The 24,258-nt window shown below is 48.9% G+C and overlaps 1 protein-coding gene across 1 annotated transcript in view; it reads left to right on the top strand.

Annotated features, from left to right (window-relative positions):
- The first annotated feature begins 309 nt into the window (after positions 1–309).
- The window catches only part of LOC125949811 (nuclear receptor coactivator 2), a 127,269-nt gene continuing 103,320 nt past the window's right edge, over positions 310–24,258 (top strand). The window contains exon 1 of the mRNA XM_049677187.1: positions 310–1,998. The gene's annotated coding sequence lies outside the window, so the exon portion shown is untranslated. The remainder of the gene's footprint in view (positions 1,999–24,258) is intronic.

Here is a 24,258-nt window from a genome sequence, read left to right as displayed (position 1 = left end):
CTTCAAAAAAACGATTTTAATTTCCTCAACCCGGCCATGTAAACATATCGAAGCGCAAAAGTTTTGGCATTAATTTTTTCGTTTGCGCTAGAGTTTTCGCCCCGTGTGGCCACGGCTAATAGTGTGAAAAACAGGAAATGAAATTTACTAAAATATTTCTTTAAAAAAAGTGTCTGGACGCGGGGTCACAAACTGCTCTTTTCGAGCACCTCTTTCGTTAAATCCCACTCAACGAAACATTGCCGTGAAGTTCGAGCAATTTTTTTTCTGCACTTCGCGCAGTTAGTTTGAGCAGCAGTGGCGACGAGATTTTTGCGTCTAGGGTTTTCCAGGAAAAGCCCGCAGCAGCAAACGAAGGGGGTGCCAAGTGATCGGGATTTGCGTTTTTATTACCAAAACAATATCGGTCTGTCCCGGACCGACACACCTTGCAAGGTGGAAAACTAAGTGTGTGCCTCTCTCGAGCGTTTGTGTCTTGCTTGGTGCTGCGTTCCCCAATTACCTCATCCTTCAACAGCCAGCACCAGCACCAGCAGCAGCAGCTCTTTCCAGCGGTGGTAAAGTGAAAAAAAGAAACGAATTATTAGTGGAGGGCTCTCCGCTACCCCAGAAGAAGCTTCCTCCAGAGCGAAGAAGAAAAAAGCAAAACAAAGTAGTCATCGCCGTCGATTGGTGCACCTTGGGTTGGGTGAACAGAACAACCCCCCTCCCCGCCCCCTGAATCTTGTGGATAGTGTGCAGTAGTGAGGGGCAGTGTGTAGTGGCCAGCACCGACCACCCGAGAGCTGCCCAGAGAAAAAGGATAAATCAATCGTGCGGTTGTCCAAGGCCCCGTTCAACAACGACGACGACGACGGAGACGGTGACGGTGACGACGAGAAGGTCTCGTGGGTTGATTCTCGATTCGCGGCGCACGGCAAAAAATGTTCCGGTGTTCTACGTAGCTCCCGTGCGTTTGTGCGTGGCGTGTTGTGTGTTGCTGGCGAAGGCGACAAATTTCTGATACGCAATGCGTTCAGGTGCAACAGTAATCGGGAGGGAGGAAGAGTGATCACGATTCACAGGTGGTGCCAGACCTTTGAAAGCTGACCAACCCACCCCCCCTTGCGGTGGAATGATTGCTTCCTCGCCCACCGACGAGGAGTGGCGCATAGCCATTTAAAATTGAATCTCGAGTCTCTTGGAGCCGATGATGATGAGTCGCGAAACGATGATAGGCTGGTCGCCTGCTTCGATGATGATGATGTTGCCCAGCGCAATGACGATAGACGAAAATGATGATGGGTCCTGTGGTCGATGGTGGTAGGCCGTGCGTCCTTTACGGTGTAGTTTTCTATCACAACCAGGACGAAGAAACAGAGCCACAGCAAGAAGTGACTCACAAGGTGGAGGAGGAGGCATAATATTTATGTTTGCACATGCATATCCGTGCGTGCGCCGAGGTTTACCGTCGTGTGTGTGAGCGTGCTCACGGAAGGTGGTGCGTTTAGTGAAAAATACGTTTCGTGAAGGAAGAAAAAGGGTTTGTGAAAGTTTGAACGAGTGAGCTGCTACGTGTGTGCCTGTGTGTGAGCAAACGTGAAGCAAACAACGCCAAAAATTGTGAATTTTCGTGTTACACTGTGTGTGTGTGTTCTTGGTGGTGTAGACCAGCAGAAGAAGAAGAAAAAGAAGAAGGGTTAAGGTGCGTGCCGTGTTAGGAAAAGTTACGATTTCGGGGCCCAAAACAAAAATAAACGAAGAGTACGAGTGTCGTCCAACAACCGACGGTTCATGTGTGAGTGTTTGTAGTGATACCACCCGAGAATAGTGACCGAGACCGGAATATTACAGCCTTCTTCTTACGCAGTTGTCCCCGACTGTACTTCACCCCCCCTCCCATCGTGACATCGTGTGACACGCACGGAAGACGATCAGTGTGTGTGTGTGAGAGAGAAATAACGAGAGAGAGAATCATTTCATTTCATCGCTGGACTAGCATGCACATAAACCGCAAAGGTAAGCCCACCTCCTCACATCCCATTACACAGCATAACATGACACATGACACAACATACATATACGAAGCCGCGGCGAACCGAACGCGACATAGATGGGCTTCCGGCGCGCTCGTTCGTTCGCTCGCTGGGGCCGCGGCAGTAATCGGTGTTTTCAAGGATTCCGTCCGTCCGCTGATCCGCCAAGCAAAAGGGAGCGCGTTTTCGCAGAAGAATCTCCGAGCTTCGTCGGTCGGTTGCGGGTTCGAAGAAGCGAAACTTTTTCTTTTGCTCCACCGCCGTCTTCGTTCGCCGTCGCCGTGGTGCCCTCGACACACACACACGCACACACGCCCGTGCACACAAATTGATTTTGCTCACACAACTACCAGCGAGAATGCGATTGCTGCGTCTCGCTTTTTCCCTTGGCGCTAGTGAGACGGAGCGAGATAGTGTACGGACGCACTCGTCGGGGTGTGTGTGTTGGTAGACCTCGTCGTGGTCGTCGTCGACGACGACGAAGGCGAGTTGTTGGTCGAAAATTTTACGAAACAACTAAAAAAGAATTACGTAATTTACCTAGGCAACACATACACAACACACCAACACCAGCGGGCCAACCGGTTGGCGTTGGCATTTATTTCGCTTGGGTCCGGCTCCACCACTCCCCCCCCCTCTACCACCCCCTTTACCACCCACTTTTTCCACCTTTCGGAGGTCGGCACCAGGCGCGTGCACCACTACCGAGGCACCGATTGCGGCTCTCCTGTCCGTACACGCACGCACGCATCTCGTGTGTGTGTGCGCGCGTGTGTGTTGGATTGTGTATTATGGCGCATAATAACATACCAATTTGCAGTGGAATGCTCATTATATTGTGTGTGCGCTGCGCACTCTCTGGTGGTGGTTGCATTTTCCTTCTTTTTTTCGCCCCCTTTTCGCCAAGCCATCTGCTGCTGCTGCTGCTGCTGCGTTTGATCATCATCTTACCTTCGCGTTTCTTGTCCCTCCCAACCCCCCACCTCCATCCCTTCCACCCTCTTTTTTTGATCAACAACTCACGACTACACACCTGAACAAAAGAAAAGAGGGGGAGGGAGGTATCACTCACCGGAGTGGTGCTCAATCACATCGTGATGAGAGCCCGCGGACACTCTCAGCAGCAGCCGCGAGCAGTGAGATCGCCACGAGAGGGCGCTGAGAGTGCGTGCGCATGTATGCGTATATGTGTGTGTGTAAAGGTGGGTTGGGGTAGTTTTGTTTTGAAACCACTCGCACCCCCTACCCCCCTCTGTAGGTGACAAATTTATATGCGTTTTTCCTCCCTACCACCCCACGCCCACGGTGGGTGGCAAAAGGGAAAATTGTGTGTCGCAGAAAGAAAGTGACGATCGCCGTCACGCGCTCGCTGCTGCTGATCTGTTTGAAGAAGAAACAGAAGAAGAAGAGGAAGAAGGGGTGTTGACGGGGATGGCAAAAATAGTAGCCAGATAAGGCCACGGATAGTAGTGTAGTAGTAGTAGGGTAGCAAAGAGGGTTAGCCTTATTTTAATTTTATCCATGGAATGCCTGCGTGTGCGTGCGTGTGTGTTTATGCGCCAAACACACGATCACGGCCGGTTTAATGTGCCTGATCTCTCTCTCTCTCTCTCGTTGGTTGGTTGGTGTGGTGCGCTAGTGGGACAAATGGTTTAAAAATAGGCCGGCACAGGATTCGTGCGATCGTGCGTGCGTGCGCCGCACCAGAAGAAATGGCAGCAAAGAAACAAATTCACGAGGATTCGCACTCTCTCTCTCTTCGGGGCTGCCAAATCCTCCCAAGGGTTCGGTCAGTTCGGGAATTTGATTTTCACTTTCACGGCACGCCAGACCAGGCGTAAGGTTTGTGGTCAGCATCTCGCGCATTATTGGCCTTAACACTCGATGGCGGCGGCGGCGGCCCCTCTGGCTCAGCTGTTTTTCATGATTTTTCCGCAGCTGGGCGCATGCAACATGCAACAACCCTTTTTTCAGCGTTTCGCGGGCGGCAGAAGGAACATTGACATTGGCACCGTTTCCACAGCGCGCGCGTGTGTGTGTGTGTGCAGAGGCGACCGTGCGAACCGAACGCCCCGAATGTCTTATGCTAATTAATATGATTAATTAGCTAATGGGCGCGCGCTGCACTATATGCTTGTGTGTGTGTGTGTGTGTGTTCGTTCACTGACAAATCTGACTCGGTTCGGCCGCTTTATGATCGCCGTAAATCAAGTGATAACACTTCTTTTCGCCCTTTCCTTTTCGCTGCTTTTTCTTCTTCTTCTTTTGTTTGCTTTGTTCGGCCTTGGCTTGCTGCTGGCTGGCTCAATGCAATTGCGCACTGCAGCTTGTGGAACGATTTTCCTGAGCCTTGGGCCTCAGCAATGATTGAATTGTACTCGAGAGTGGTACGGCGATAAGCTAATACTGCAGCCATTAACCGCTTAAATGAATCAATAAACCACTAAATGTATGTTTAGCATTCATTTTGAACGATTTAACATTATATTTGTCCATATGATGCTATTAAATGCTCGATCAGACGCTTGATACTTGATCGTTTCTTGCAGCAATTATTATTAATCTACCTTTTTAGTATAAAGGTCGAAATTTTGATTGAAAGGAGATCCAGAATCGGCAACTGATTGATCAAATTTATTTAAATGAAAATTTGTGTTAAATCGTCTTTACAGCCTTCTGCAAGTTGCATGTTTTATGATGTTTTATATTTATCATAAAACTTTCAATTACATCGATTTATCGGCAATGAAGTCATCATAACTTTAGACTTGAATGCCAATAGAACTCGAACTGATAAATGATTTTAAGACGGTGATCGCTTGTTTCTCCTCTATAAGTGAAAACAATATGCCTCTTTCGTACATGTACACCAATAGCGGTTACCTTGCTTAAGGAAATAGTCTTTCAAATGGAGGTTTTTATCGTTCTCCAAAACCCACTCGTGCCGTTCCAATAACTTACGCACTTGGAAACATATGAATTTGCTTCACGGTGCGGTGTTCCGATGTGTGTGCAGCCGTTGTGCCGAGAACCTTTGGTGACCGCCATCAAAACCAAGCATTGAGCAAGGAGGAGTGTTCGGCCAGTAAGCAAAACTCATTGATATTCTGGCCAGCTGCTCAAACAAACTATTTCCCTATTTGGGTCAATGATGAGAGAGAGAGAGAGCTGCCTGCTACCCGCAATGTTCTCTGCTTTCCCTCGCAGGCGCTTCACCGACGACGTCGCCTGGCCTAACATCGGTACTGCCCGCGACCACCTAATATGCACCTTACCGATCGCCAAGACCACGTAGCCAGCCAGCTTGCCGGTAGCCGGTCCACAGGCCACCGGTGAATAGCGGATTGAAAGCTGCCATTAAGCGCGGGACATCTTCAGCGGCCGTTCTGTCGCTTGTGCGCTTCCAAGTTTGTTTTATTCATATTTGGAAAAATTCTCCACAAAAAAAACTGTTCAAACAAATGACGGCGGCGGCGACGGCGGCCAATAAGCCCACCACAGATGCCTTTATGATATGGTAGATTATTATTTACTACTGGATCAACATTAGACGATGACCGCGGGAGCATCTGGTGGAGCATTTCGGGAAGCCAGCCATTTTTCAATATCCCCAGCTGGCCTCTTAATTGATTATAACGAGCTTTTCTGTCGTCTTGTGGAGCCTGTCCAGTCCAGTGGCAGACCATAATCTATCGACCTATCGATGGCTAACCGTAGAACACGGACACGGACAGCGACATCACCTTTTTGTGTATGCGCGATCCATCTGCAAACATTTAACGCTTCACCTGCTCCAGAGTGCGCTGCTGCCAACCTAGCGCCCTGAGCGTTCTGTCTAGCTGGTCTGCTGGTGTTTGTTGCCGCGTGTGTGTGTGTGTGTGACCTGGGACGGCCGGCGGACCGCCGAGTGAGCCAGCAACATATTTGATTCATTTGATGAGCGTCATAAATGATGGCTTTTTGTTGTATCCGAGTGTCATAAATTGAATAACTTTTTGGCCATTCTTCTGGCGGCCTATGTTGAAACCACCACCACCAGCCGTAGGCAGAAGTTTGTCGCTGGAAGGCAAATGAGCCATCAGCAGACAGAAATAATTATTCAAACGCAGGCTTTTGGCTATACACATTGCGCTTTGATCTGTCCGACAGTATCGGATGGATTCGTCCGATGTCTCGTCGAAAATGAAACGTTTTTGGAGTTTTTCCTGTAATACTTTTAGTTAATTGAAAATAGCATCCCGTTTTATATGGATTTCCTTCTCAATAATAGAAGAAAAATATGATTTGGAAATTTCTGGGTCACCGTCACCGCTAATGAGAGGAATATTCCAAAAAGACAGCGACAATTTCGTTGTTTCTGCTGCAAATACCATAAGCCTGTATAAATATTTGCCAAATGGCGCTTGGTGTTGCGGTTCACCTGCAACATCTTGTTTCGATTTCCCAAACCTCTCCTCCTCAACTTGCTCAGCTGTTTCTCAGCAGCTTCTTCGCATCTTAATTCCAATCCAAAGGAAATATGCGTCAATTTGTGCTCCGCATTTGTGAACCCGAACTCCTCGATCGTAACATCGAAGATGGAAACTTCCTTCGTTCGCGGTTCGGTGGGCTTTGCACGTGCCTCATTTCCCTACATTAATTCTTTGTCGATGTTGCGGCGGCGACTGAGGCGGTGTCTCTTCAAAAATCCATGTCTCGTGCGCGCCTATATGCTCCTCCTCCTCTTCCTTTGACGATCCGAAATAGCCTTAGTTGGCCCTCGGCTAAATCCTAATACAACCTGCGGATGACGACAGCAGCAGCGGCGCGCAGTGCCCATGGTTTTCGTATCGTAAGGCGGTTTGCTTTATGATCGACGTTCCTTTTCTTGGTCTATTGATTTGTTATGCCAACACTTTAGATACTCCAGCAGCAGCAACAGCAGCAGCAGCAGCATTATTATCGCACACGCTCCTCCACGTCGTCCGCCAAAAACGGAAAAGGAACGGAATTTATAATTAAATAATTAAGGATATAATACAATAAAACTGCAATCTAATACGAATAAATCATTTCTCCGGTTCTCCGTTCGCCGTGCCACGTTCTCTCGCTGCTGCTGCTGCTGCTACTTCACCATCATTTCCATTCTTGCGCTTTTTCGGTTCTTCGATTCCGTTTCCAACATTCTCAGTCGCTTTTACTTACGACTACGATCCCCTCCCCCTTGTTCTTCCTTCTTCATGCCACGTTTGGGAATCTTTTGAAATTCGGTTTCTTCCTATATTTAGCAGCAGCAACCGTGTGCCGCCGGGCGCACCTTACGATGTCGCCGGGACGGGACTAGAGCTTGAGTGTTCTGTGCTGCTCCATCCGATCTGACACTCTCTCAGTTCTCTTCGATTCTATGATATCGGTGTATCGGTGTGTGGCTGCACAATTGGCACATCGTCTTGCATCAATTCCTCCACCAGGTATTAGATTTTCACATTCAGCTCCGGTTCTTCATCTATTTCTCTCTTCCTAAGAGCGCCTGGAATCGCAGGCACAGAGATAGGAGGATAGGAGTAAATGTGTCGAGAGTGCTCCTTTCGGATTGGATTTTTTTTTTAATTTTTATTTCCTTCACTTCGAACCTAATCCTAATGAGGAGGAAGAGGGTGGTCCCGGGCGGAGCTATTCCGCTCCACCACCACTATTGCTGCAACAATTTTCGGTTCTCCTCCAGTTCCGTGAATGCCGTGTACGGAACTACGAGACCATAAATAATATTAACATGCGCATTCGATTCGCATTCACGCCAAAGCCGGGGGGACCCTCCCCCCCTCGCTCTTCTCTCCGTGATGCTGTCATCATCGCGGCAATCGTAATGGGGTGGTCTCTACCCACCACCCACCCCACCCCCCACCCTCTTCCAATCCTTTCCAAAAAGCAACTTCAGTTTTTTATTGAGTTGTGGCCAATATATTTCATTCCATCTTTCAGTGCGATCACCGCGCCTGTGTGTGTATGTGTGTGCGGTTTGAACCTTTTTGATACTCTTTTTTTTCTTTTGGGAAACGGAAGAGGAGGGGGAGGCAGGCGCAAGCATATGCGTTTATGGTGTTAGAAAGCATAACAATAGCATTCGGTTTTTTTGTTTTTGGCAAAATGCAAATTGCATGCGTGTGATTATTATGCTGTTTATTGCAGCACAACTATTGTAATCCACTGTTCTAACAACTCTACACTCAATAAAGAAGAAGAAGAAGACCGCTGCTTCTCTTCTCGCGTCATCGCGAAGCGCACGACAAGCTTCAGCGAACACATAAAGCCCCCAAAAAAAACACAAAAAATCAAATCGATGAACGCGGAAATATCAAACCAAACCAGAAAAACCAACGGCCAAAGGCCAATTCGTGGAATAGGCAGGCCGGCCACACGGTGATGGTGGAGCTCTGGCACGACGCCGCGCAGGGGTTTCGGTTGTTTCTAATTATTGTTTTTTTTTTGGTCTTCAATTTTTTTTCCCCCCAATCTGTGCGTTCTGTTCTGTTCTGTCTCTTTACCCCTCTCTCTCTCCTGTCGCGATCAAGCAGCGGACAGCAGCGCGATCGTGATGATGAAGGTTTTGGTCTTCGGTTTGCGTGGCGGCGACGGCGGTGCGCGATGGATTTAAATTAATGGGAATTTCTGCAGCCGCGCTGTTGCGCTCTCGTGACGATGCGCCCCGGATGGTGTACGATGCTGTCCGCAGCACCCTCATCTCCCTCCCCCACCGGTTGTCTCGCGTGATTTCTGGACCTTTTTGTTTTGATTTTGTCGGTTTTTTTTGTTGCTGTTGGTGCAGATTGGTTTCACATGTTGTACGCGCGCGGGATTGCGCTGCGTGTCAGTTGCCCTTTTTTTTTGCATACGAATTTGAGGAACGGCATTGCATAGAGAGCATAGAGAGAGATGGGTGGGCTCAAGTTTCTTTTCGGTTTTTTTTTTGTAAGCTTCAGTTCTTGCTAAGGGAACGTTTGTTCCCTTTTGCTAAATTGTTCTTTTGTTTCTCTTCGAGTTCCTACTTTTTTTCTACGCTGAGAGTGATGTAGAAATGAAAAAAAAACTTGTAGAAGAAGGAGAAATTTAAAAAGGGCTGTGAATTAATTTGAAAATCAACAAAAAACGAATAAATTATTCAATCTTTAAAAAATTGAAATACACTAAATTGAGGAAGAAACTAAAAAAGAGTTGGTAATCAATTAGAAAAATAAACAAAAAACGAATAAATTATAATAAATACACTAGATTGAGCGAGAAAAAATAAAAAAGACCTGGTAATCAATTAGAAATAATAATAAACAAAAAGTAAAGAATATTTCAAACTTTCCAATAGAAATTAATAAAAAGGTAGTGAACAATCAAAAGAAAACGAAAAACATATTGATATAAACTTTTGACAATCTATAACAATGAGCACGAGTTAAGCACCTACGAATGAAATACTGAAGGAGCAATATAGAGCAGAGAATCTGTTCCCATCCACCGACTGATCAATCTGTGCGCGATCGTTCTACGCCGCAGCAGCAACGGGACAGGGTCAAAGCCAACGTCCAAGAGCAGCACGCTCCGGTGGTGGTCAGTCAGTCAGTCAGCGAAGAGCACCCTCACTGCATTAGACAGAGGTTAGGCCGGCCCGCCAGTTACTGTGTTGGTGGTTGCTAACAAATCGAAATGAAAAACTCCGAAGGTGGGAGGAGGAGGGCATTTGGCCACCAAAATTGACCGCGCACAACATTGGAATGGGGGGGGGGGGCGACCGAGAGTCGGTTTTGAGAGCGAGAAGACCCCATCGTCGCGGCGTGTGCGCGCGTTCTCAGCATCAACGCATCGGTGTATCGGTAGAGGGAAGAAGATTTGCTTTTGCACGAACACCCGCAAACGACCGCCGGTACATCGATCGATTGCGTAGTAGGTCTCCCTCCCCGAAAGGAAAGGAGGTATTCGGTGTGTACCTGGGGTTCCTTCCAAAAACTCCGAACGAAACCAGCCCCAAAACTGTCTTTTTGAGAACTAAAACGATCAACGATCATCCCTTCATCGATCAATCGATCGATCAAACGCTTCTTCTTGATCGAGGGGGGAGGAAGCACAACAGCAGCAGCAGCAGCAGCGACCGCAAAGAGGGGGGGCCACTATTGCGAGCAACAATTGCGCGATTCTAATGCTCCATTGCGCACACGTAAGTGCGTGCGCGTGTGTGTCTCTCTATCTCTAGCTCTCTCTCTCTCTATCTCTCTCTGCGCACTTATGCTTGTGGTGGAGCAACGGTTGAATGCGCACACACCGTTCATCGTCGTCGTCGTCGTCGTCGTCGTCGTCGATCATCCATCGTGATGTGGTGGTTCGGTTCCGTTGGTTCTCGACGACGCGACGATTCGCTTGGCCTCAAAAGCCGGCAACCCGCGGATCCGGAGGGAGGTTCTGCGGTTGTGAGGTGAGGTTGTGTGTGGTTCTACCTCTTGCGCGTAGTATGCGTGTCCCCATTCCGTGCGGACTCCCCTGTTTTGGTGCGAGCTCCAAAGCACAGAGCACAGAGCAGAGAGAGACTTTGAGATCAGTGAGAGAGAGCGACCCTCAAGCAACGATGATGAGCACCGTTCGGCGCGCGGTACTCAGTGTGTGTGCATTGTGGTGGATTCTCTGGGGTGGTGGGGAGAACCGCCCAGAATCGTGTTAAGGACCTACGCAAGGTCGATGGTTTTTGAGCCCCCCGTTGCTTGCTGTCTGTCTCTCTGGTGGGGCTGCTGCTGTTGGTTTTTGGAAAGCGCGAACCACACCAGCACTGGCGCACGGTGGTACGTCATCGCATCGGTGTGCGTCGTCTCGCAGAAGAACGCCGCGCGATGCTTGATGATGTCCCTCTCCCCGTACACAAGACACGACGATGCTTCTTTCGCTCGCGTGAATTCTATTTTATTCCGCTATATATTGCTCCAACAGCAGCAGCAGCAGCAGCGATTTATGATGAATCAGCAATCTACGCACACACGTACGGGCGGTGGAACTCACGCCGGTAATTTACGGTTCTGTCGCGGTTTAGGCCAAGGATCGATCACCCATACACACTGCACTGTACTCTGGCGATGCGCATTTATTCTCGCTCGCGAGGACTTTCGATCGAGGATCGAGAGCGATCGCTAAGCTGTGCTATGCTCTTCTCTAAAGCAGCCGATCCAAGGGCCTTCTTGTGGGTCAGCACCTTCTTCTGGTGGCTTTTTTAATGCTGTTAATGACGAGGATCCCTAAGGACCAAGAACGATCGACGTGGTTGTAGTAGTAGGTAGAATGTGTTCTGACCATCTGTACGCCATCATTATCATCATCATAACCACAAAGCCGTTTGTTGTGCACCAAATTGCATAATGCGCAGTAGCGTTGTCTCATTCTCCTCTTCATCATCATCATCAACGTCATCACGAAAGAAGTCATCGTTGTGCTGCGCTTCTCGTGCAATGTATTTGATTGCGAATCGGATTGCGGATTGCGATGGTCGCCTCCCCGGCTCGTGCGACAGGAAAATAGATTCTTCGCCCCGTCCCTCTCTTCTACCCCCAGCACATTCTACTTTCCATTCGATTCTTGCAACACACGACGCACGCAACAGCAGCCCCCCCCCCCCCCCTGAGCTGCTGCTGCTGAGTTGCTGCGGAGCAAACAGAACATGAGACCGAAACCACAATCGGCATCGCCACATCCTCCTCCATTCTCGCTCTCTCCTCCTTGGCAGCAGCAGTAGCCGCAGCAGTTGTAGAAAGCATTGCGCGCGCGCCCAATCTTGCACATCATTATCATCATCAGCCGCCGTCGCCGCCAGAGTCGGAGATGTTGGGTGGCATATTATGTGGTGCATACGACGGAGAGGCGCTGCTTTGGTTTTTTTCCCCCCGCTCCTTCGAGGACTCGCTTCGATTCTGTTCTGGTTGCATCCATCCCGTTGGTTTTGCATCCGTTGATTAGACAACGAAGAGGCAATCTCTTCCCCTCCCTAATGTGTGTGTGTGTGTGTGTGTGTTTGTAACATACGGTCGATGGTACAGTGTGGCTTCGATTTTGCTGGCCTGATGTGTTGCTGTTGCTGTTGCTGGTGATGCTATTCTTAATTTGTGGTTTACGCGGATGATGATCTCCTAGTAGTAGTATCAGGGATCTCGATTCTGGGAGGATTCGTAATCGCGCTCCGCGCGCTGCTCAAATATTTGCCTTTTCGGTTCAGATTGCTGGCTCAGCCAAAGTGGAGCACAAACACACATACACACGATGAAGAATCCCGAGCTCACATTACTGCATCTGCATTCTCGATTGTGAGCTTTCGGTTCGTTCACTTCGGTCAGAAGTTGAATGCAAAAGCAAATAAGCGCCAAACAGTGTCAGAAGTAAGACACTAAGATTCTGGCAAGTCTTATTACCAGGAGCCGCCTTTGTAGAAACGAATGACTTTCGAAACGACGTTGCTCATTAGTTCACTAACTTTTGCAGAATCATAAAATCTGGTCTGTTGTCTAATTTGCGGGATGTCGGGCGGTTCTACAATAACGTCGATGAACTTGGAAGTGCATTCGTTGGCATCTGTTTCGAGAGAAGAAGCATCAAATTCGTGTGGCAATCACGATGTGGGAATGATTTTGTTGCGTGACAATATCAACAAGAATGTCATCAATCCAACAACCACACAAGCCATTGGCATACAGCTACAAGCATTTCTTCAAACGATAATTAAACATCTCTGAATTAATGCATCCCATAAGATCGGATCTTCTAAAACCCGTTCCAGCAGAGTTTCCGGGAGTTAAATCAAGGGTATGAATCCACTCAATCTAAGCCAATTTGGTGTCCACCCGGCGCGGCAGCACTACCACCGGAGTGCCATTCAATCATAGTTCAATTAGAAAGTTCATCTTCTATTGCAACAATGTAAAGGTTACTCCCGTTACGCGTCTTTTCCACCCGTGAATCGAAAGAAAAGTCCAATGTCCGTAGTCCGAATTGTGTGTACAATAGGGGGGGCGCGCGCGCTGGCGGTCAGCAACAAACCATCATCACCTCACGATCCGTGCCGGAAGAAGAGTCCTTATTAAAGCGCCCCCGTTCGTGTGTGTGTGTGTGCGTGTGTATTGTGTGGTGCGGAGGTGCATCTCAGCAAAAAGTCACGCAGCATTTGCTCCGGCGCAATGGAGCATCCCTGCCTGCGAGTGGGTGAATCAACACCACCAACCCTCTTCCGAGAATACAATTGCGTGCAAATGGTTTGATGATTTTTCTCAGAATCTTCATCCATCACTTCACTCCAGTATCAGCGCGCGGGGTCAGTATCACGACCATGGCGATGCACTTCACTTCACGACTGACCGCTGGACGAAAAGGGAATGGGATTTTACGTTTGACGTTTATGATGCTGCTGCTATGGCCCTCGATGTGTATGTTCGCTTCTGGCCTCACCATCACCATTAATAGGTGGGCGCAGCCAGCAAAAACAGGACGTTCTTCGTCTCCTGCAGGACGATACTCCCAAGACACGCACTGCGGTCGGTCAATCTATGGTTTTTGATCCCAACTGCCTGGAGGTCATTCGAATAATGACGTCATTGGTGCAATGCAACCGCCACAATAGCCACGTTTTGCTCACGTTTGCTGGCCTCTCTTCGAGCCATGTTTTAGCATCGAAATCCGCAGACAGCATAATGCCTGAGCTCACAGTCGGAAGAACGGACTTCAAATGCTGATGACAGGAGCTGTGAAGCATTTGTTATCATTTGGAAGCCGTTTCATTTGGTTCTTCTACTGCACCGTCAGCAGCAGGTGGAAACCATTCCGCTTTGTAACACGCTACACACACACACACACACACACACACACACACACACACACACACACACACCGAAGGGTCCTTTCGATCGAAGTGGAATCGAGCGATTGCTTAGCGAGAGGGAAAATTGCTTTTAATTTCACTCTGGCGCTGGCGCTCTGACGTTGCGGCGTTCGAATGGATCGTTTCGAATGGAAAGTCCAGATATCAAAAGTGTGTGTACCCTACACCCCCCCCCCCCCCCCCCCCCCCGTCGATTATGCTCCGTTATTATGATGTTTGCACGCGCGCACTTCATCTCCATGCGCTTGCTCTCTCACCCTCTTCGTCCCTCGTTTGATTCGATGATCATATCGCGGTGGATCGCGGTATCGCGCGGCTCTTAGACAAATTATTGACGAAAAGGGGGCTGGAAAAAAAGAAGGAAAAGCCCGGGGGGGGGGGGAAAGGAAAGCCAGAAATCTCCCTCACTCCCTGACAGCAGAGCGCGTACAGCAACAACGGAACCTGCACGGGGCAATGGAGAGCAGAAACATCTGAAGCGCAGCAGCATATGTGTGCGATCTTCCTTCAAGAAGCGACCATGGCCAGGGCCAGGGGGAGGAGGAGCAACAGCCGCTCGATTGCCCATGCCCATGCCCATGCCCAGGTGAGCAGCAGCGCACATGCGCGCAAATTAATTGCATTTATTGAACGCGCTCGTAAAGCACAGTTTATGGGGCGCTACTTTTGGCGTGCTGCTGCCGCGGTCGGTTGCTGTTGTTGGCCATCATCATCTCACCTGTTGCTGTGGCAGGGGAGAGGAGAGTGGGAGCTGAGGTACCGGGAGGGCTGATGCTTGTTCACGATAATTTGTTGTGAAGGGAACGCGAAATGCGTTGCGTTGCGATGAGAATGAGGATGATGATGATGCCTTGTGTTTGATGTTGTTGCTGCTGCATCGAGTCGAGAAAAGCGCGATGCCAAATTGATCATAAATGGTGGGCGCAGACGGAGAGAGAGAGGAAGGCAGGAAGGCAGGATCCTTGGCCCTTGGCTCGCTCCCTCTCTCCGCCTTCTGGAATGGAATCGATCATCATGCAGAGATTCAATTAATACACTCAGGGTGTATAGTGAATTCATGATGATCGCTTTTAGGGATTGAGATTGATGAATCAATTGTCCCGAACACACAGACAGACGTTGAAGAGTGAGAGAGGAGGATGAAGGAGAGAAGAATTATGTTATTTTTATGTCTTAGGAGCGCAATCATGTTGATGTTGAGCATAAATTAATGGATGGCAAATCGATTTGGGGGTTGTATCGAATGCTCTGCTCGATCGTTTTCTGGCAGTTCTGGCGCCTCTTCCTCTCTTCTGTTTCTCTCTGTTTCAATGGGAATACCGCTAACAACACAGCACCAACTGCCAACAATCCATTCCAGCGGGCAATGATACTTTTCCCATGAGTTTTAGAGGCGCGCTCACGAGAAATATTTCACAACCTCTTCCGGTGGAACGAGTGGAGTGGAAGCGCGCGCAATCTTGCCAGCGGCCACTTTATCCGGGATACGAGAAAACAAAATGCTGATGGGAAATGGAGGAAAATATATGCGAGGAAAATGTACAGTTTGGTGTGGGCTCGCGTGTGTGGTGGTGAAGATGCAAACCGAATGTGACGGCGAAAGGGATAGAAGAAAAGGGAGGAGAGGGTGAAGTGATGCAATTATTCTTCGTTTCGCTTTGAAGTTGCACAAAAACCCCTCGGCACACATCCCTCAGCTCGCGGCGGCCGTGTGTTGGTGGAGTGTGGTCCGTGTTCGGGGCTTATGTTTTTGAATAGAACCTTCTCTTTTTCACTCTCTTGCGCCGGGGAGAGCCTATCCAGCTTCCTGTTGCCCTTGTTCTGTGTGCCGTCTTTGCGCCGAAAATCGAAACGACGATGAACGTTTGCTAGAGAGGGAGAGGAATAAAAGAGAGAGAGCGCGACGATTACATAAGACATCGTTCAACGCAGCATCGCCAACATAATCAGGTGCGGAATGATGAGACAAAGAAAGAGAGAGAAGAGTCCGGTGGAGCGGTGGTGGAAGGGTGGCCACGCGAAGAGCGCATGGATGGGGAGTTGCGGGGGAGAAGATAAGCAGTAGGCAGACGCCGCGAGAACGTGAACCGGCACTTATGCTGCTGCTGCTGCTGCTGCTACCTCTTTCCGTTGTTCGAATGCTCTCTGGAGCTTTTGAGGATCGTAATTTACTTCATTATTCCCTCTCTCTGTGTGTGTGTATGTGTGTGTGTGTGTGTGTGTGTGTGTGTGTGCACACCATCACCACCCCACCATGTGTGCATATGCTCTCCGTCGTGTCTCTTTGGGGGTTTTCCTTTATGCACCGAAAATGCTCGTGACGTCGTCATCATCATCATCCTTCTACTTCTTTGTGCACACAAACACACACAGAGGACAGGTGTGCGCTCTCGTACGAACGTCTCATTGCGCCTCCTCCCCAAAGACACGGTTCCGTTTTTCTACTCGAGAATCTTTCCCCATCGCGCGTGGCTCCAACACAAGTGACGCAGACATCATCTCATCGTCATCTTGCGTTCGTCGCCGTTCCGTTCCGTTGTTCGTGTCCGTGCTTTTGGGGATTTCTAATGAACGGATGCTGTTTCTTGCTTTTGGTTCTTCATTTTCTGCTGTTTTTTTTTGCAACCTTGTGGCTATCGTCCGTGATTTTTCGGGGGTTTTTAAACCCCCTCCTTATTTCGCATAACTGCTGCTGATGCTACTGCTGATGCTGCTGCTGTGTTCCAGCTCATAAGTGGTGTGGTGGCGGCACATGTGGATGGGTTGTGGTTGCTGCTGTTGCGCCATTAGTGTGCAGCTTTGGGTATCATGTTTCGCTTTTACTGTTTTTGAGAGGCTGTGAAGCATGAGGGAGGCTATACATTAGAGTGTGATTGAAATGTTTCCTGCTGCTGCTGCTGCTGCGTTACACTGTGATTTGTTTCTGAGGGCTTTTTGCATTTGAAATTGCTCGTTTGAAGCAATAATGCTTGGCAACTTCTGCTAATAATTGGAGCGATTTATCTGTTATTAGCAGGAATTTATACGTCTTTGGAACAGAAAATTTTATATATTTAAAAGTTGAATGATCTTTAAATGTTTAAATCTTGCTCTGCAATAGATCAAAAACCGTATAGCTAAACATGTTGATGGGAACCAGGAAACGACAGTTTGTTGGATGTATTTTGTGTTGCTTGGATTTGAACACTGGCAGAAAACGATGACGTATTGCTTGGTAATATTTGTAATAGAGTTCACGATAGCAACTGTCACTTGAGTTAGGTTGCGATTTGCTTAACGCTAACTGTCATTTGAGTTCTAGGAATTTGATTTTCAGTCTTGCACTGATACACGACTGCAACATACAAGATACTGACCTAGTTTGCGTCATTGAAATGACGTTATTGGTCAAATAACGAAACTTGGTATTGCTGAGAAAGAAACCATGAGTTTGACACCGAATAATTTCTAGCGAATTTCCGGATAAGAGAAAGATTGGTGTGCAATGACATTATTTCATGTTCTATGGCACCACCTCATGCACGAACGTGATTGCAATTAAATCTCATTTTGACCTATAACGACAGCTTATTGTTCTGTATCGATTTGCAATTCTTCAATTGTTTGCAACCCAAGTTATGTTGGCTTGAAAAACATGAAACAGCTACTTCGACAATCGAATGCTACAAACGATCCAATAATTCAACGATTCTTTCAATCCATTCTTCCTACTCTTTACAATGCTAAAATGCCCCGATACCTTCCAAAGCTCACAGCAAACCCCCTAAAGCATTCCGGATAAAAAATGATGCCGTGGTTTTACGCCAAATGATTACGACCGCAAGACAAGAAGCTACCTGATCGATCCCGTTTAGCCCCCCCGGTATATTGCCTCTCTCGCGGAGTGTGCGCTTGGAAATTGAAATGCAAACGAGACACGACGCTGTTCCTTCTCTTTCGAAAATGGGTTGCGGTTTGACAAAGGAGGGGTAGCACCGGCTGCGGCACGCCATCGCATCGCGACGCGAAGATGGATTAGACCGATGTTTTGCATGTCATCCGCGAGCGTCGTTCGTAGCTGCGTCACGTACCACATTTTCTCCACGGCTCGCGATCGAATCCACCAAACACACTGAAGCTGTGTGGTGGCTTTGTCGCGTCAAAAGGCTGGGGACGCTTGTGCGACGCTGGCCGAAGTGCATTTGTAGTCGTTTCAGACGCTATGATGGAGGCGCACCATGATATGTGAAGCGTTTCCGATGCGTTTTAAGCTTCGTTCTATCAAGAGAGCTTGTGATAGATCTTGGATCTCTCGATGTTTTGAGTTGTCCGTCGGTCCGTGATTGACACATTTGACTTCGGAGCGATCATTACCGGATCTCCTCTAGTATCCCGAAGATGTTGTAGAAGACCTTCGATAAAGTGTCCCCTCGGTGTGACGGTGCCACGTCGACACAACCACAGCATGTGCTCTCTTCAGTGCCAAGCTCCTCCATCGTTGCATGAAGCGCCCCCATCCGGCGGCATGGTCAGCTTCCGGCTCCCGTGGACATTACATTAATGCAAATGTTTCGTTATCGCAGCAACGGGGGGGCGCCTGGCGACTGAAGTGCCTTCCCCTCATCCTTCCCGACAAACCCAATCAGCGTCAACATCATCAGCGCGCATGATGATGTGATTGGATGATCGCGGTCCGGGCCTTCGGTTTCGGTGCTTCGATGCTGTGCACTCTACGGGTCGTCTCGGATCTCTCGGTCACATTCCTCCACTTCTTTGGAACTGGGGGATGGACGGACGAGCACAAGCCATTTCTTCGAACTCGTTCCAGTCCAGTCCTGTCCAGTCAAGTCAATTCCAAAAGGGAGAGAACTGTGCACATAATATGCTATAGAGACTCGGCTTGCCGGTGGCCAGTAGCTGGCTCCAAAATCAATCAACCGAACACAGAGTTAAGGCGAAGTCCATTGGTCGTCGTCCCTTGGTCGTCGGCAGTCGGTTCCAAGGAGTGCCTCTTCGCCTTAGTGATAACCTTCACGTTGACTGAAGTGTGGAGTAGAAGGAGCTGTAGCAGCAGGAGTTCTTATTTACTCCGGAATGTAGCTCTCCGGAACTGTCTCCTCACCGTGTCACGGCGGGGTCTCTCTTGTTCGCTGGAGCACCAGGACAAGGCTCCAGGATCCTTGACTGCTAGGTTAATGTAATGTGGTTCGTTTGGACGCGTACATCCTTCAGATGTAATTATGAAAATTGCCAAAACTCCTCGATTCGTTCCCTCACGTTTTGTTTTCACTACTTCTTTGTCCTTTTCTTCTTCTTCTTCTTCTTCTTCTTCTTCTTCTAGAAATTTTGTACTTTTTAGCGAGCATTTTTTTTAGCATGCGAGTTATTAGCATGTAATAATGTAAAATTTCGTTTCCAATTTAACGCTTCACCTTCTTTGTTTGTTTCAGGTAAGGGATTGCAGCAGGTACAACACACACTCCCTCCAGCATCCTGGATATATCCAGCAAGGCGCAAGGTATTTGCTACTAGATTAAAAAGTCTACAATTCTGCTGTTCGAACAACAGACCGACCCGACCTTCAACGTTATTTGTACGCCGTCTAATTGAAACGCTGGAGCTGGCTGGGCGTCGTCGTAACGCAACATATGCTCTCCGGCTGCGGGATGCATCAGTAGACCAACTTTTCAGAATATTTTATGTTCCAACCTGATGGTGGTTGGAATACATTGAACTAACCCCAAACGTCGAATTACGTGTATTAGAGACCCCTACGCACACACACACGCATTCCTTTGGGGTGTAGGAGTCGACCATAGCCCGCGGGGTCGTTGTAATAATCAACAAAGTTCTGAACCGTACTGCGAGTCCTCCGAGGTCAGAAACGGCCGCCGGACGTCGCTATAATGCCCCCGGGGGGGTGTGGGTTATCCAATCCCAAGCTGTCGATGTTTCGAAAATCCCAAATATTTACAACCACTTCTCGGGTGCGTTTGCGTGCGTGCGTGTGCGTTGGTTGGCACAAAATGGCGCAGAATCTCTCTCTATCTCTCTCTGAAGTCTCTGAAGAATCACGGCACCTCCTCCGCACCTTTTAATGTCACTCTCGATCTTAATTACGTTTATGGGGGTTGCTGTTGCTGCTGCTGCCTGGCGACGGCGGCGGCGGCGTCGCATTTTATACCTACTCCCAGTGGTCAGTCTCTTGTACCTTTGTGTGTCTGCCTGTGTGTGTGTGTCTGTATCGCTGTACAAACAATTGCTGACTGTGGCTGCGGTGTATAGACCAAGCAGTTTTAATGATTTGGCTCTAAACAACAGCGCTCGCGTCGACTTACGCCGTACAATTAATCAATCTCTCAAACTTAGGAGCTCTGGGAGAACGTTTGAAGGCGTCTCGTAAATGCGTCGTCGTTTCCCATGCTGTTGGTGCAACACAAACATCAATTCATTGTTCCGTTTAACGACACTCCGTGGATCTGATTCTGTGGAATCGAATGGATTAGATTTCACACACAGAGAGACCACTAATTGGGGAGAGTAAAATCTAGTTTTCAGCCCAAATTTGGCTACAAAATGTCGCAAATGTCAACGCAGGCTGGCTGGTCGTCTGTCTGGCCGTGACCGGTCTGTGCGCGTGATGACGAACGTGCGCATGCTCTGAAGTTCCCTAATTTGCATTACGTGGCCACGTCAATCCGGTGGAAAAGGAAACGGAGGAAGTTCCAGTTGGGGATTTCCAATGTTTGCGCCCCGCGAGTACGCACCAATTCCCGCCACAATTAACCCGCCCATGTCTTGCGCTGATAGGATGAGCAAAGATGCGCTATGATGCTGTGTCGAGTGTGTGTGTGTGTCTGTGACCACCGTCGTCTCCCCCCCCCCCATGAGAGGCGGTTAATGTAATTGTTTTTCCATTATTTTCTCTAATTGAATTGTTGCTAGCTTTTCCCCGACTCCGACTCCGACTCCAACACCGATGTGTGTAATTAAATCTTTCCTTTTTTTTGCCACTTTGCTTGAGTCTCTCCTCCTTTTGTGTCGGGGATTGCCACAAAGTTGAGTGCTGTGTGCGTGCGTGTGTGTGTCAATTGAGGACGGCACACAGCATGCATATGTTCTGGAGTGGATTGTGAATCATCACGACACGACGCGATGCCCTTTCCGGGGAATGGCTTTGTACCGAACACTGGACTCTCTACATATTCAATCGATCACCGATTGTCGTCAGGATTCAATGTCCGGTCCAGCCGTTTCTAATCATTAATCATCGGTTAGGGGACCAATCGGACGCCGTTGGTCCAGGGACAGTAGAGTGTGTGTGTGTGTGTGTGTATGTCAACCACAGACCCTGCAGACACACCTGCACGACGCTCCAACGTAGCAGCAACGTCCCCTTTCCTTTGCAGACCTTGACCTTGCGTGTGCGGCACCGCCGCCATTGTTTTACAATCACTATTTCCCTGTCTCGACGATGACGACGACGCTGGCGGCGACGTGACTATGCGTCATTAATTCAGATATCACCCCTTTCATCATCATCATCATCATCATCAAAGGGTTGCTCTTTGTGTCGCGCCCGCGCTCGCTCGCGGTGTGTCTCGACGGGGAGGGTTATTTATCGCGTATCTTCTGGCGGCCTAACGTACACGGCGGTATCGTGGCCAGGTATCTAGGCCTATTCCCGGTGACCCATATTTTGGCCACCGCGCGGCCGTCGCCGCCGAAAGATACGCGCAAAATAGGTTATGGTTTCATGATCATCGCGCTCTCGGTGCGCGCAAAATGTTTAACACCATCACCACACTTCGACCAACGACAAGGGGTGTTGGTGTGTGGCGGGGTTCTCGCGGTTATCAGTTCGTGAAGGTCGTGCATTTTGAGCAGCAGCGGCAGCAACAGCAACAGGGCGAACTCACTCTCGCTAGTGGGGAACTCTATTAAGGAAGGGGCTGATGCATCTGTCTCTGTGGCATGCATTGGAGAAGGATGGTAGCACGGCGCGGGGGGGTGCGGATTGTTATCAAAAACCGTCGCGGGCGGTGACCATGACCGCGTCGACGAGACACTCGCGTTCTTCGGTGCATCGGTGTTCTGTGTGAATGCAAAGGGGGGGGGGGGGGGGGGAGGGGGAGGCTTGGAGTAGGTGTGCCATTTAGGCTGCAGGGTTGATTGAGTCGCGATCGCGTTATGAGATGATCTATGAAACGCCCCAGAAGCCAAGCGGTTTGAGATTTATGTGTTTTTTGTGAATTTGCAAAAAAAAGGCCACATTTTGCACTTCATTTCGCTCGAATGCAATGCTCATCTCATCAATTTCAAGCGCTTTATCTATGCTTTAACACTCCCTTTGTCGATGCTCGACACTCTGCTAATTATGGATTCGAACGGCCTTGTGGGGCGGGGGGGGGGGGGGGGGCTCTCTCTCGGGGGGTGTTAAAATCCATGTTTCGAGCAATCAGCAGCTCCGAAGTGTGCTTCGTGCTTCGTGCATTTGAAGTAGAGAGCAGAAACTGAGGAGGAGGCTTCTCCGTTCGAATATAGCGTTCACCTTGCGCCATGTTTCCATCAAACATGATAGCTCAAATCAAAAATGGTAAAACCTACCAATTCCACCAGCCCCTTCTCATGCCACCCCTTTTCGTCGTCGTCGTCAGTGAAGGCAATGATAGTGAAGTTTGCAAACCACAAACCCCACTACTAGCGGGCGGCTCGCGTTCGATTCGATTCGACTCGAGGAGAGAGAGAGAGAGAGTACCTTGGAGCGCCAACCATCGCCACCATCAATGCTGCTGTTGCTGCTGGTGCTGTGGCGGGGGCCTTCTCTCCTTGACACACATTTTTTTCTTCTGTATTTCGCGTTTGTGTGTTTGTGGTTATATTATTGTTGTTCTGTTCTTTTTTTTTCCCCCCTTTGTGTGTGTTTTTTTTATGTATTGTAACTTCCTCTGTAACCAATACCACCTCAGGCAACAAACACAGATGCAGGTGAAGTTCCGTGAATCCGTGCAAAAGTGCGTGACGAGGCCGATGAAGACACTTCATTGGGTGTATGTTCTGTGGCGTTGGTTTGAGGCGGTATCTTCACTGTGTCGAGTCGCGAACACACCTTCAAAACACCTGTAGCTGCTGTGGGAGTGTAACAACAAACGATCAACAATAGTGTTGCTCATGATCACAAGAGAGGAAGAGAGAAAGAGAGCGCACAACACTGCGACCACCGAGAGGATCGAGAGCAAAAGTGTGGAGATCGAGAGAAGAAGAGAGAGAAACGAATAATGGGTTGGTGAAACGATCGTCATATGATCGTTTGCACATGATCAACCAATTGATTGCCCCCCCGGGAGGGTGGGGGAGAACAGACAGCTGCCCCCGGAGTCGATGGAGAAACAAGATCGCGAAAACGGTTGTAGAATGTCTCCATTTTTCCCTTTTTTCATCATACTTTCTTTCCGTTTGATTCGGCTCGATCGTATTTTGGACCTTTACAAAGTGTTGTAGCCTGCCTTGAAATTTGCTCGCAATATTATGCTACCGAGAGCGCCGCTCAATGGCCATTTTGTTGAAGCGCAAACACGGCATTAATACCTAACAGCTAGGTTGTGTTTATGTTCCTTGGTGTTCCACCTGGCGGTCCCCCGCGGGAGTGTCATTCGTCGTTTGCGTGACTTAGAGCAGTATGATGCCTCTCGGTGTGTTGTGCCGAGTGCAGCCGCCGCGCCTCTGTTGATGGCTCATGGTTGGATACTTTTCAATTTGTGATGCCCAATTAAACCGAGGTTTAATTATTGCGTTGTCGTCGTCGTCGTTGTCTGCGTCGTCGTCGGCAGCAGCCAACCAATGCGCAATGCATTATGTCCTTGCTCAAGAAAGAGAGAGATCAGTTGCCGCCGCCGCCGCCGTTGTTCTCTCTCTCCCGTTGTGTCTGGAAAGTGGTTGTTGGTTGTACGATCGTACGCGGGTTATGAGTGTGTTAGCCGCGAGCGCCTTTGCTTTTTTGCCACACACAACTGTCACTCGCTGGCGCTCCTTGGGAACAATCCGTTCCATTGATTCGTTCCGTAGTGCACCGGAGGTGTTCCGCTCTCCGCAAAAGAATCGCACAATGTGTGGACAAACAGCGCTCGGAAATCGAGCGATGATTTGGTCAACACAGCAACACTCTACACAATACTCACACTCTGTGGAGATCCTTGGAAACAATGACGATGAACGATGGAGGAGAACCTTCAAGCTTCGCAAAGCCACTCAAGCGCGCAAGATGATAACGTATCGTGACAAAGGACTACCTTCGATTTATGATTTTTCTTGCTTGAATTTTGAAGGCTTGCAGTAGTTGAAGGTTGCGGAGAGTGGCGGTAGTAGTACACAACAGCTCATTGTGGAATAAGGATT

The sequence above is a fragment of the Anopheles darlingi genome, chromosome 2 (assembly GCF_943734745.1).
Source record: "Anopheles darlingi chromosome 2, idAnoDarlMG_H_01, whole genome shotgun sequence".
Taxonomy (NCBI): domain Eukaryota; kingdom Metazoa; phylum Arthropoda; class Insecta; order Diptera; family Culicidae; genus Anopheles; species Anopheles darlingi.
Note: the sequence above shows the minus strand (reverse complement) of the source record. Positions and strands in the feature narration are given on the sequence as shown.